This window comes from Ovis aries, chromosome 19 (genome assembly GCF_016772045.2).
Source record: "Ovis aries strain OAR_USU_Benz2616 breed Rambouillet chromosome 19, ARS-UI_Ramb_v3.0, whole genome shotgun sequence".
NCBI classification, from domain to species: Eukaryota; Metazoa; Chordata; class Mammalia; order Artiodactyla; family Bovidae; genus Ovis; species Ovis aries.
The window spans coordinates 55,185,450-55,200,136 of NC_056072.1; the positions used below are offsets into that span (position 1 = coordinate 55,185,450).

At 49.5% G+C, this 14,687-nt stretch overlaps 1 protein-coding gene across 14 annotated transcripts in view; it reads left to right on the forward strand.

The window, feature by feature from the left end:
* The window catches only part of HRH1 (histamine receptor H1), a 189,113-nt gene that overhangs the window by 125,603 nt on the left and 48,823 nt on the right, over nucleotides 1-14,687 (forward strand). Inside the window, exon 1 of one of the 14 annotated variants that reach the window (XM_060402642.1) lies at nucleotides 7,177-14,580. The exons of the other annotated variants lie outside the window; for them this stretch is intronic. The gene's annotated coding sequence lies outside the window, so the exon portion shown is untranslated. Of the gene's footprint in view, nucleotides 1-7,176; nucleotides 14,581-14,687 lie in introns of those variants that run through there. 14 annotated transcript variants of the gene reach the window in all.

Sequence of the window (14,687 nt, forward strand, 5' to 3'; positions counted from 1 at the left end):
ATAAAGCCTTAGCATCCCCGAGGGGAACTTGAGCCCTGGCAGAAAAGTGAGCTCGGAGGATGTTCGTGCTCCCAGACTCCGGGAAAAGAGAAAACAATGAAAGTGTGGGAGAGAGACGAGTGCCTCGCCCTCTCCCGGTTTCGGCACCAAGAATGTAAGGTATAGTTCAGGCCGAGGCAGAAAGAGGAAAGACGACCTCAACAGAAGTAGGTTACCTTTATTCAGGCAACGAGGGGCGACAGTCTGCCTAACGACCAGGCTGAGGGCAGAGAGGGATCAGGGAGGTTCCATATTTGGAGGGAGGCTTATGGAAGCGGTAAGGGAAACGTTAATCAGGCAGGATGTTTTGGGTATTCTTTAGCTGAGATGGCATTTGTAGTTGGGCAGGGGGTGCTAAGTCTTCTGGGCAGGTGTAGGGGGTGGAAAGTTTCTGGATAGGGGGTGATAAGTCCCAGATAGATGCAACCGGCGTGGAGCATCAGGGCGGGACCTAGAGTTCTGTTTTGTTTTCTCTGAAGTTAGATGATTCAGCAAGGGCCTTTGAGACTGTTGTTTTCTTTCCTAGGCCCAAAGACTCCTTCAATATATATCAACAACCTTAAAAATGTTAATGCCTTTAGACCCTAGAATTCTACTTGTGGAAATTTATCCTAAAGAAATAATCAGATATATGAACAGATATTTATATATAAGAATGTTCATTGCAGTTCCTTTTGAAAGGTGAAAGTGAAATAAAAGAAAAGTGAAGTTCCTTTTATTAATATATATTTTTAAAAATCAGAAACTCCTTCAAATGTTCAGGTGTAAGTTAAATGTATGTTATGGTAAATCTGTATTATAGAATTTTTATATAGCTATTAAAAGTCATGTTTTTGCAGAATATATAATGACACAATGTCATGTTAAGTAAAAAATAGTGGATGCAAAGTCAAACAGCCAAAATAGTGTCCCCCTAATTTTAGAAGCGGAGAAGGCAATGGCACCCCACTCCAGTACTCTTGCCTGGAAAATCCCATGGGTAGAGGAGCCTGGTAGGCTGTAGTCCATGGGGTCGCTAAGAGTCGGACACGACTGAGCGACTTTACTTTCACTCTTCACTTTCATGCACTGGAGAAGGAAATGGCACCCCACTCCAGTGTTCTTGCCTGGAGAATCCCAGGGACGGGGGAGCCTGGTGGGCTGCTGTCTATGGGGTTGCGCAGAGTCGGACACGACTGAAGGGACTTAGCAATTTTAGAAGAGATTCATGTTACACATTTTATTTATATAATACCCTGCCAGGCTCCTCTTTCCATGGGATTCTCCAGGCAGGAACACTGGAGCAGGTTCCTATTTCCTTCTCCAGGAGATCTTCCCGACCCAGGGATTGAACCTGCGTCTCTTAAGTCTCTTGCATTGACAGGTGGGTTCTTTACCATTAGTGCCACCTAGAAAGCATATACATACATAAACATATACACACATATAATATTATTTATATAATTTATGCATAGATAAAAGGCTGGTAGGAAATATACCAAAATATACATCAAAATGTTAACTTTGGGGGAATGGTATTAGGAATAATTAAGGAATATAGCTGCTTGCAACTTTTTGTAGCAATACATTTCTTATTAGAGTAAAACAATGCATTTTTTTAAAAGCCTGATTGTATGAAAAATAATCAGGTCAAATAGGATCATATCATCTTATAGTGTCATAAAGTCCTCTCACTGACATCTTATAAATGGGTGGGCCATGGACTTCAGCCAGGCAACAGATGAAGTTGATTTGGTTGGTCTGCTCACATGTCATATATAATTTTATCTTTCCTGCTTCTCTTGGAAAAAAAAAAAAAAATTCAAGAGATTTTGCCAACACCGGACCCGCACTCCCACTTGGCGAGCACGTCGGAAGCTGAGAGGCAGCTGGCTCCTTTGGTCGTAGCATGGACGCGAGCTGTCCATAGCCCCCCAGCCACTGGCCTCCACCCTCCCTGTTGTCTATGCCTGGCCTGCTGGCATAGGCAGCCCTCCTGACCCCTGTGCACCCCACTCCTCTGCTTAGAGAGCAAGTTCATGGCTTAGCCGCCTACCTGTCCCCTAGCCCTCCTCCCAGGCTGCACGCATGCTTGTGAAGGAGTTTACGGATGAATAAAGGGAGGCCCCAAGAGGAGCATCCAGTCCACAGTCACCCAGTGATGTGCGGCAGAGCCAGGACCAGAACACATCTGGGAGTCCGGAAGGGAGCCCAGCGATGGGCCGTTCCTTCCATGGGAAAGGATCTTTCCTGAGCTCTGCTTTCTCCACCCAGAATAGGGGGTGAGGTGCAGTCAGCAGCGGCGCTCAGGCATTCTCTTGTGTAGATGGATCCACGTGTTGTCCTGACTCACGATAATTTCAATGAATGTAGGGCAGGAAGGAGGACCTTGCAGAACGCCAGGGTCTGGGAAGAAGAGAAACTGTGGGAAGTTTGGTCACGCAGGTATGTCCAACTCTTTGTGACCCCATGGACTGCAGCACGCCAGGCTTCCCTGTCCATCACATTCTCTTGGAGCTTGCTCAAACTCAGGTCCATTGAGTCGCTGATGCCATCCAACCATCTCATCCTCTGTCACCCCCTTCTCCTCCTGCTTCAGTCTTTCCCAGCATCAGGGTCTTTTCCACTGAGTCAGCTCTTCACATCAGGTAGCCAGAGTATTGGAGCTTCAGCTTCAGCATCAGTTCTTCCAGTGAATGTTCAAGGTTGATTTCTTTAGGATTGAATGGTTTGATCTTCTTGCTGTCCAAGAGACTCTCAGAGCCTTCTCCAGCACCACAGTTCAAAAGCATCAGTTCTTCAACACGCAGCCTTCTTTCTGGTCCAACTCTCACATCCATACATGACTACTAGAAAAACCATAGCTTTGACTAAATGGACCTTTGTCAGCAAAGTGATGTCTCTGCTTTTTAATACACTGGCTAGGTTTGGGAGGAACATTGACCTACCCTTGACTTGTCTGGGGTCCATGGGCAAGCCATACTGCTTCCTTGCACTGATTTCCATGCCAGCGACTGCCTACCTACCCCCAGGGTGACTTAAGGTTCCTGACGAGGGTTGGAAACATTAAGAAATGCCAGTAACTTGTTATCTTTTCCTTATCAGGCTCATTTCCACTTCTCTTTCTTCCTCCTCGCAAGTGTAAACTCATGGCATAAACATGACCTGGGATTTTCTCTTAATTCAAAGGGTATTGGCCAATTTCCTCACAATGAGCATTATTTATAAAACTTCTGAAATACTGGTCTCAGTGATAAACTGCATAATAAGAGTAACAAACATCTGATTAAAATGGAAAGTAAAAGAGTACAGTCTTTCAGTTAGAAAATTATTACATCATCAGAGATGGCTTCTTTTCGACTCGTGTCTTACTTTCTCTAATAACGTTATGCTAAGCACTGGGGGAGAAGTAAAGGTCGACAAAATTTGGCTCTGTATTGCATAAAGTTTGACTCCGTGTCATCTAATATTCCGTGTACTCCCCTACATTGCCCAGCCCCTGGCAGCCAATCAGGGCCAGCACCTAGCTCAGGATAGTCATGTCCATGCATTTCATTGGCTATTGAAGATCCTTTGGCACTCGCATCCCATGTGGTGTTAATCAGCTGTGTATCAGATGACAGAGCCTCTTCATCCTGCCTCCCAGAGTCACCACATGGAACAGAATCCCCTGCTGACCAGGACTGACCATTTAGCATGAGGAAGAAATTAACTTTTGCTTTGTTATACCTCTGAGATTTGGTTGTGTTTGTTTTTTGCAGCATAACCTAGCCAAGGCTGACTAATACAATCCCAGCCCTCAGTAATAAGAGCTACTGTTTATTGAACGCCTACTGTATGCCCAAGGACTTAACTTGTTTTGTTTCATTTAATCCTCACTGCCACCCTGTAAGAGAGCTGTTACCATGTCCATTTCCCAGACAAGGAAGCATTCAGAGAGTCTTGCCCAGTGTCAAGCAGCTAGTAAGTTGCAGGATCGTGATTCAGCCTCAGGTCTGTCTGACTTCAAGGTTGCTGTTTCCTCCTAAACTAGTTTCAAGTTCAAGAGAGCTTAGACAAGAAAATGTATTCTGGAAGGGGAAGGTTAGAGTCTGGGCTCATGGGACAAAGGCGAGGTCCTTAGTTTCTGATGAGAAGGAACATCCAGGCTCAAGATCCCCTAGCAGAAGGCCAATGTTTGGGAGACAGAAGTGCCGTTCTAAAGGCTGCTTATGTGTTGCCTCTGTATACACCATTATGTCTGTCAGGCACATCACTAGTGTTTTGCTCCCACCAGCAAGAAGAATTCCTAAGATAAGCCATTCCCTGTTTCATGAGTATTTTAACCCAGAAACAGGGTCAACATTGTAAAACACCAGGATAGGAAGGGACCGCCTCTGAGACGCCCTCACTTTCGGGTGGAGGAGGGCAAAGCCCAGAGATGGGAAGTGTCCCGATTCAGATTTCATGGTGCTTTCCCGGTGCTCCTCACAGCCGTTCCTCAAACACTGGGCTTTGGGCAGGAGCCCACCGAAGAATATGTATCTGCTCCTAAGATCCTAATGCGACCTGAAGGCATGACCGCCTTGGACTCACCCGCCTGTCCCAGTCTCTTCATGCACGCATTTGTCAAAAACTAAGTATTTTCCCATCAGTTACCTCTTCTGAGCTTAACAGAAACCCTCTGAGTGAGCAGAGCAGGCCTTGTCCCCCTTGCACAGATGAGGAAGGAGTAAATTGTCCAAGGTCACACCGCTCTGTGTAACTGCAGCCCAGATCTCTCTACTCTCAGATAAACCTGTGATCCTTCCAGATTCAGGAGATGCGCTCTTGCCATAGACCAGCCTAGTGTTGACGGGCACAGCTCTGCACTCATAATCTGGTCATTCAACCCTTCTGAGACTCAGTCTCTTCATCTGTAAAATGGGGAGGCAATAGTACCTTAAGAAAAAGCTAATGCGTACAATGGTCTTAAAATAGTGCTGGGGGCACAGGGCTCCATCCACATCAGCCAGGACCCTAATGGGACCCTGGGCAGCAGTAGATGGATTGTGGGCAATTCTCAGGGAGCTCAGTGGTCCAGGATGTGTAACAGCTTGTTGTTTGGCTGAAACAGAAGTTAACTACTTACGTGGAATGGTATTATGACGATAATTTAAACACATATGCACCCCTTTGTGAAAAATGCCCACTAAGGGAGTGAGAATAGTGAGAACCCATGTAATCGGAGGAGAGACATCAGGAAGCCTGCGCCTCTGGAGTGGCTGCGTGTAGGGAGAAAGGCAGGAATGTCTTTGGTGCCATGTGGGGAACCGTTGGGAAATTGCAGATGTTGGTAGAAGGGTGTGATTCCCGTGGTGTTTAGTCAGTGGCCCAGGAAGACCCACTCATGCCCTGCACACCCCCAGGGGGGACACAAGTGCGCAGAGGACGCTGAGCAGAGCGTCATTCCGCAACCGCGACTCCAGCAACGCACCTGGACCCCCAGGACCCCCAGGTGAGCACAGTTAGACCAGAATGCAAGGCCTCTGCCCCTTCCCTAGTCTTCACTCGGGCCTGAGCTCTTCCCGCCCAATAGTGAGGAAAGACGGCTGTCACACGCTGCCCCAGGCCAAGCTGACCCAGGCTAGGCCCCCCGGGCCTGCTAAGGGTGGGGCAGTAGGTCAGTCACATGGCAGGAAGGGCTGGTCTTAAAGTTTGTTGGTTCAGTAGAAGTTTGTTTTCGTTGTTCAGTCGCTCAGTCGTGTCCGACTTTTTGCAGCCCCATGGACTGCAGCAGGCCAGGCTTCCCTGTCCTTCACTATCTCCCTAAGTTTGCTCAAACTCATGTCCATTGAGTCGGTGATACCATCCAACCATCTCATCCTCTGTCACCACCTTCTCCTCCTGCCCTCAGTGTTTCCCAGCATCAGGATCTTTTCCAGTGACTTGGCTCTTCACAACTCGTGGCCAAAGTATTGGAGCTTCACCTTCAGCGTCAGTCCTTCTCACGAATATTCAGGGCTGATCTCCTTTAGGATGGACTGGTTGGATCTCCTTGCAGCCCAAGGGACTCTCAAGAGTCTTCTCCAGTGCTTCAGTTCGAAAGCATCAATTGTTCTTTGTGCTCAGCCTTCTTTATGGTGCAACTCAGTTGCCCAAGCACAAACAGATACGTAGTGTAAGTATATAGGTTGGGGTAAAATAGACTAGGCCCCAAACCTGGGGGCTTTATGAGGTCTCTTCTGAAAGACGCTTGTGTTTTCTAGAGAAGAGAGAAAATGATGTATTGTTAAGGGTGATGTGTTGCAGTTAGGGAAATTGGGAGCTGAAGGTAAGTAGCTGCTGCTGCCGCTAAGTCGCTTCAGTTGTGTCCGACTCTGTGCGAAGGTAAGCAGACCTATGTTCAAATATCCCAACCTCGGCGCTCTCTAGTTGTGTGCATTTGGCGAGTATTCTCATTTCTCCGGGCCTCCCGTTATCAACTCTAAGATAGGAAGGATAATTCCTACCTGCCAGTTAGAAGGACCAGCAATGGCGCAGGTACTTGTGATATGGTGGCTGTCACGATGGGGCTCCTGGTCTATACCAGGTTCTGTGCCAGATGCTTGCCTTCCCTCCACCCCGGTGCTCTTGAATCTACGCCCTTGGCCTTAAACTGAACTGAAATGCACTATTGTCCACTCAGTTATTGCATCGGCCAAAATGTTCCTTTGAGTTTTTCCATAAGATGTCACAGAGCATCTTTGGCCAACCCAATACTTCATAAGTCCACTCACTGTTTTTCTGCCAACATATAGTATTTTTTATTTTAGAAAGTTAGATAACATTATAAGCTGCCTGATGAAATTTTCCAGTAACTTTTAAAATTTTGTCAAAGTATAGTTGGTGGCGCTAGTGGTAAAGAATCCACCTGCCAGTGTAGGTGATGTAAGAGACACGGGTTCAATCCCTAGGTCGGGAAAATCCCCTGAAGGAGGGCATGGCAACTCACTCCAGTTATTCTTGCCTGGAGAATCCCACGGACAGAGGAGCCTGGGAGCCTGGGAGCCTGGTAGGCTACAGTTCTTGGGGGTCACAAAGAGTCGGACACAACTGAGCAACTTAGCAGCAGCAGAATACTTGATCTACAATATTGTGTTAATTTTTGCTGTACAGCAAAGTGACTCAGTTATGCATATTTATTCTTTCTCATATTCCTTTCCATTGTGGTTTATCACAGGGTCTTGATTACAGTTGCCTGCGCTTTACAACAGGGCCTTGTCGTTTATCCTCAACTCATTTTTCAAATTAAGCCTCATCCTGAGCAATACTAGCCATGAAACTGTGGGCTTGAGGTGCTTTCTTTTTCCTAATATGCCTTAAAATACGTGCATAACCATAAAAACAGCAATTTTCTTTGTGTGAGACAAAAAAGAAAAGAATTGCTGTGTTTACCAGCATTTATCTTCACAGCATACTTTGTTGGGCTATGTGCTAAGTGGGGTCAGTCATGGCCAACTCTTTGCAACCCCATGGACTGCAGCCCACCAGGCTCCTCTCTCCCTGGGATTTTCCAGGCAAGAATACTGGAGTGGGTTGCCACGTCCTTCTCCAGGGGATCTTCCTGACCCAGGGATCGAACCTGCATCTCATCTGGTGCATTGGCTGGCAGGTTCTTTACCACTCACACCACCTGGGAAGCCCACAGCATATTTTAGGATACCCCGAATGTCCATATTTAATCCTCAAGATGTCATATCAAGAGGAGAATTATCCCATGTTCCAGATAAAGAAATGAATTTCCTGATTAACAAGACATCATCTTGGTAGCTTTCAAAGGTCGATTTGACCTTCCTTCAAGATGTTTTCTTTTCAAAGGCGATCTTTCAGATCCTGAATCTCCTCCCCTGTCACCAAAGAGAGCAGGACACTGTAATAAGTGGTTCCTGGACCTCGAAGCTTCCTGCAAGTCTGTTGTTCCTTTTGAAAAGATTCACAGTTCCTCCTCGTCCCTTGTAAATCAAACCCAAGCCTCCGACGTGAGGAGAAACCGTGAACGGCTTTGAACGGGGCTGGCTGGACAGGGCCAGAGGTGGGCCTTCAAAGCCTGGCTGTGCTTCCACTGGGACCACGTCCAGGCATTTCTAGCACGTGGTCCCTTGGCCGCCCACTGCCCCCATCTTCCTGCTCCTGGCTTGGCCGTAACTCCCACCCCCGCAGCACAGTGGGTGGGAACCACCTCGTGGTCCCTGCCGGAGCTTAGGAACCAGCGTGGATTCTCCAGAACTTAGTGACTTTACAGTGCCACTGGCTCAAATTATGGGGCGTCTGGAGACTCTAATCCTGGGATGCTGCTACCGCCTGGGTGGTGCTCTCGCACTTGTGAAAGCCTCAGGGCAAGTGTGCTGCTGAGCTCTCGAGGACTCTCAGGGTTGCGAAGAACAGAAACCTCCTCAACCAAGGAACTCTTCATAAGGATACAGAGGCAGTCCAAGAAATAGGGGCAAGGCTGCAGAGGAGCCTTCAGGAAGGGCTGGAACCAGAAGCTGGAGTACAGCAGAGGCCCAGCCCACCCATCCTCCTCTGCAAGACCTCTCTCCCGCAGTTACTTCCCGGGTGTCTGATTCAGTCCCGTGTGTCTGAGCAGACCGACTGTCCTGCTTCCAGCATCCATGGGGCAGAAAGCGGCCGTCCGTAGCTTGAGAGTTTTCTGCCACCGAGAGAGACTAAATACTGTCTCAATCAGGCCCTGTGCCTCCCAAGGGACGGACATGCTCTGGCCCCTCCAGCCCATCCTCCACTGCAGCCAGAGCGATCTTTTCACAATGCAAATCTGATTATATTCTTCCTCCTGGGTAAGACACTTCAGGAGCCCCTCACACTCTTAGCATGAAGGTGAAACTCCTCTAAGTCCTGCGTGGTCGGCCCCTGTGTAGGGGCCTCACCCCTCTGCCCAGCCTCATCCAGGTCCCCTTGGTCCTCAGCCAGGCCTTCGCTCTTCCCTCCTTCCCCCGTCCCCAACCTCCCCAGCCAGGTCATGCTCCCTCTTACAGACTCTCACAACCTTTGTCCCAGATGTGCGTTTACATTTGTGTGTATGAGGAGTCTTTGATTTTTACTTGTCTCCCTCCATTCAGCTGCTCACGCCTGCAGGATGGAAACTTGTCTGTTTCCTCTCCTACCACACAGTTGGTGCCCCTCAGGAACAGCAGCTTCAGCCTCATCATGTCACCCCTCCCAGCCTTTCAGAGCTTTGATTTTCATTGTCATTGTTACTGTTCAGTTGCTAAGTCACGCCTGACGCTCTGTGACCCCATGGACTGTAGCACACCAGGCTCCTCTGTCCTCTACTGTCTCCCAGAGTTTGCTCAGATTCATGTCCTTTGAGTCGGTGATGCTATCGACTCATGTATTATGTTTGAGACGCTGCCCTTTTGGAAACAAATATAATGCTGTTATAGGGAATTATATCCCAAGTCACAAGCAGCCATTCAGCTACTCAAAGTGTGGTCCACGGACCGGCAGCATCGACATCACCTGGGGAGCTGGTTAAAAATGCAAAATCTTGGACTCGACCCCAGTCCTACTCATTGAGAATGTGTATTTTTGTTCATAAAGTCTAACTCATTTTTTAAAATTTATTCATTTGTTTGGCTGCGTTGGCTCTCAGTGACAGCACGTGGGATCTTTGTTGCAAGATTTTTCATTGAGGTGCACGGACTCTGTTTAGTTGTGGCACATGGGCTTCATTGCCCCAAGTCATGTGGGTTCTTAGTTCTCTGACCAGGGATCGATCCTGCATCTCCTGTATTTCAAGGTGAATTCTTAACACTGGAGCACCAGAGAAGCCTGGAGAATCTATATTTCACTAAGTGATTCATGTGCGATTAAAGTTTGAGAAGCATTGGATTAAGACACTTTTATACATTCCTACAATCTGCCTTGACTTCCTTCCATTTCTCAGTGCGTGTCTTCTGTACCATGAGCTTCCTGAAGCTGGGACCCTGCATGACCTCAGGGCCAGGTACAGGCCTGGCATGTTATAGGCAAGGATTTTTCTCCCTAAAATTACGCTCCAGGAAAGGTCCACATACAACCTTTCATTTTATAGGATGCTCTATAAATTATTTTGTTTTGAACCAAAAGTACTGTCTGGGAAAGGCACATTATCTTAAAATGACCTCAGTGCTAGTTTGGATGTTTATAGCAGTCACCTGGTGGATTCCATAAAAAAGAAATGCGACCCAATTTAGTCATCATTTCTTTAAAGCATGACTTCACGGTTGTAATTGCTGGATATCACCGTACGTGTGCCCTTTGAAGATCATCTTTAAAAGTATTACAGTATATGTTTATGTTGTGGGGGTCACAACCTGCATCTGCAAAATTAATTTAGAAAAAGACTGCTCCCTGAAGGCTTCCCTCATATCTGCACAGTTCCTAACCCTGAGGTGTTAGCCCCTAGGGGCAGAGCAGGGAGGCCCACATTGGACAGGTGACTGGAAAGTCCTTGCGCTGCCTTTATTAGCTGGTGGTGGCAGGTGAGTTTTCAACTCCAATCCTCATGACGTTCCTGGAAAATGGAAATGCTGCTCTCTGAGTCTGCTTGCCTTTCAGCATCATTTATCCCACTCTGTAGCTAAAGCCTCAGTTATCCAGATACCCCTCCCTCGGTCATTCCCCTCCTTCACTACCTGTAGCCTCTTCTATCTGTAGCCCAGGGACCCGGGGGGACCCGAGATCCACGCTTCTGCAAAGCTGTAGGTCCTGAGAGCTGCGGCTGGTCCCCTGCGCCCTCACACTTCCTGTTCCTGCACACCTTCCACCTCGCACACCCTATCTACCTTGTACAATGTCCACCACTCACATTCTTCCATCTTGCACATCCTCTTCACACACCCTACCACCTCACATATCCCATCCGCCCTGCGCACCCTCCGCCTTGCACATTCTTCCACCTTGCACTCCCCATCCGCCCTGTGCACCCTCTGCCTTGCACATTCTTCCACCTTGCACACCCCATCTGCCCTGCACACCCTCTGCCTTGCATGCCCACAGTGCTTGCTCGCTGCCCTCCTCACAAAGTGCCACCCAAACCAGCTCCCATTCCCCACCCTCCCTTTCCAATTCCTCATGCTCCAGACATTTTCCCCTCAGATCTAATTCCCATTCTGTCCTGCTGCCAGGATTTTATTTAATGGAGGAATGGGAGGACAAAAGTAGATGAATGACTTGGAGCCCATCTCTTATTATGCTAACAATCGGCATTCTGTATTGGACATCTGGTTTTGCTTGGTTTCTGGGGTGAATGTGCAGGTGGCTGGTGGTGGGTGGCATTCTCTGGGGTGGAGGAGAGGGGAGTGGGGGCTTCCTACCACACTGACGGGGCTTTCAAGGGAGATGCCACCTCTAGGTCCAGCCCTAATGGCCACGGAGCCCTAGCAAGAAAGAGTATAAATGGACTGGGGCTGTTGCAGTCATGGATTTGGGGGATGGATGTGGGAGTTGAGGTTTTTGGAACCAAATTGTAAGGGGTCTTTCATGTCAAAGACCAAGTTTACCCTGTGGGACGTGGGGAGCAGTGAGGAGTGGACCAGGATGCTGGCATAATCGTCTCTTAGGATAATCCCTGTAACAACAACAAAGAGAAGGGATGAGAGAGGGCAAGACAGGAGGAGGGCAGACCAGTTAGGAGAGGATCGTAGCCTTCCTGCCGCCTGAAGCAAGGCAGGGACGGGGAAAAAAGAAAGGAGAGGGTTGATGTGTAAGAACTTCACAAGGCAGAAGCGGGATGATGCGGAAAGAAATCGCCTGGGGAGGACTTCCTGCTTTATAGGTGTGCAGCTGGGGGGTGGGCACCCAGCCGTAGACCAGGTACCCCGGAGGAGGCTGGGAGATGCCAGCCTTGAGGGGCCCTGTGGGGGGAGTTGTCCAGGTGTTTGGATACGTGGGCCTGGGCTTGGCAGATCTGGATGGATTGGGGGCTTGCCGCAGGGATTCAGAAGGCTAGAGAGACGATGGTGAGGTGACCCAGAAGCAGCGGCAAAGTGATCTGGAAAAGTGGATGGAACTGAGAAACATTTAGGAGGTAGGATGGGCAGTACTTAGAGATGGTTGGAACGTGGCGGGTGAGATGGGGACAGAAATCAAAGTTGGCTTCCTGTTTTCCAGATGCCACAGCGTCTGAGAGGAGGGCAGGACAATCCGGGAACGAGGAGCAGTTTCGGGGGAAAGATGACGACTTAGTTTGCCTTGTTCCCAGAGCAGACCTTGCAGTGAGGATTTGGAGTAAGGGGATGATGAGGAAGCTGAGTGGGAAAGGAGGATACTGATGAAAGCTGTGAGCACACACGGTACTGCTGCGGGCAGGGGAGCCTTGGCCCTCCTGGGGACCCCCCGAGGCACTGGGGACCACGCCTGAGGTTGGTCTCCGGAAGCCGGTTGAGCAGACTGCTGCAGGATTGGTTAACTCTCCCACACCTCCATCCTGTCCTGTAGTGGTGGGGGGCTTGTGGGGGGTGGAAGGGGTGAGGGAAGTCAGGGGTAGAAGGGTTGGGGAGAGAGTGTCCACAGGAGGAGAGCCCTTTTGGAAATGCACAGTTATCTCAGAGCAGACCAAGGGGTCTGCTAAATTTGTGACAGGTGATGAGACAGCTCAGATGGGTTGAGTCCCCGGCATCTAGGACTTGACCCTGGAGATGTCCCCGAACAGATAGTGGTGACGCGGCAGCAGCCGTCAAGGGGCCCTGGACGCTGTGCCCTGGACCCATGGGTGTTCGTGCTTGTTTAGGGCCCTCGTGGGTCCATGGTCAGATTAGACCCAGCACACATGCTCTCCTCCCACCCCTGGGCTGCCTGCAGAGCCCACGTGACTTCAGCGCTTGGTTCCCTTCCTGCACAATAGCCATCAGCTCTTTCTACACCTCTGCCCTCCCTCCTGCTCTGTCGCGAGCATCACTTGTCAACAGTTCCAACAAATGGGGCTCATTAAGCAAAGAGGAAGCAAGTAGCCTGGGAGGAGATAGGTCCGTCCGAAGACAGTCTGGAGCTTCAAAAGCAGGAGAGCCGAGTGGGGTGAGGAGCGTATCCACATGAGCGACCCTAAGTGAGCTCCCTGCAGTCAGAGGAGGGGCTCGTGCAGAGAGCAGCGTGAGCCGATGAGCGAAGGTCATGGAGCTGGATCCCTGTCCCCGCTGCATCCTCTTAGCCACAGACCAGGCGGGGTCGTTGAATGGGCCTGTACTTCTGTTTCTTTACATCTGCAGTGGGATGTCATGCCTAGCCCAGCACCATCTGGTATTATAGAAATCTACTTGAGCCACACATGTGACGGCACACATCTGGTGCTGCATGCTAAGCTGCTTCAGTCGTGTCTGACTCTGTGTGACCCTCTGAACTGAAGCCTGCCAGGCTCCTATGTCTATGGGATTCTCCAGGCAAGAATCCTGGAGTGGGTCTCCATGCCCTCCTCCAGGGGATCTTCCTGACCCAGGGATCGAACCTGTGTCTCTTAAGTCTCCTGCGTTGGCAGACGGGTTGCTTACCACTAGTGCCACCTGGGAAGCCTCTCTGGTAGCCACGTTTTAAAAAGAAAAAGAAATGCCATTCATTTCAATAACACATTTTATCTAACTCAGTATACTCCTAATCTTATCATTTCAGCATGGAATCAACATAAAGAAATTTGAATGAGCCATTTTACATGGTGGCCAGGGAGGAAGGATTAATTCTTCAAACTCCCGTGTATGCTCTCCAACTTACAGCAGCTCTCAACTCAGACCCACCCCAGTCAAGGTCTCCCCAGGCACATGTGGCTGGTGGCCACATATGCGGTGGCGGAAGCCCAGGCCACCTGCCCGGAGGGTCCCGAGGAGAAGGCCAGCCCCCCACACGCCTCTGCTGTCAGCTCTTCACTGTAGGATCCAAGCCTCATAATAAGATAATTACAATACTGGACAGTGGTGTGATGGTTATAAAGGCAAGATATTTGAGCCTCACACCCACCCTGTAAGATCTGTTTTGACATTATTACCCCTGAAATAGTTCAGGCACTGAAGTCTCAGCAGCTTGCCTGCAGTCCTGTTCCCGCTTACTGGTGACTTCCAGACCCTGTGCTTATTCGTGAAGCATCCCGCCAGCCCTAGGGGACACTCAGAGTCATTCACCTCAGGGCCTTTGCGTACGCTCTTCCCTCTGCCTTCAGTGCCCACATTTCCTCTCACCCACATTTCCCTGCCTGGGTAACTCTCACTTTTCCTTCAGGTCACGGTTTGGACTATGCCTCCTCCAGGAAGCCTTCTCTGCTTACAGCCTTCCTGTCTTGGGCAGAGTGAGCCACTTCCCCGGCATCCGTGGCTGTCCCGTTCACCACCATAGCACTCGTCTTGCTGCGTGGTAACTGCCCGTTCATGTGTCTGTTCCCCTCCTGGGCACAGAACTGTCTATCTGGCCCATCACAACCCCCCTGCCTGGCACGGAGCCAGGCCCATGGCAGGGACCCAGGCATAATTGTTAGGTGCTTCTGTGGATCCAAGACAGTGCCTGGCTGAAAACCTGCCACCATTGTTTGCTCCGTTTCTGATGATCCCCAGATAAGGAACCCGACACACAGTCCTGTGGTCGGTAAGTGTCATAATCACAATTGGCAGTCAGCCCCCTGGTTCCTGGCAGGTAGAACCCTCATTTTTTGAGTAACTAACCCTCAGGGAAGGTGACCCTGTTCTTAACTC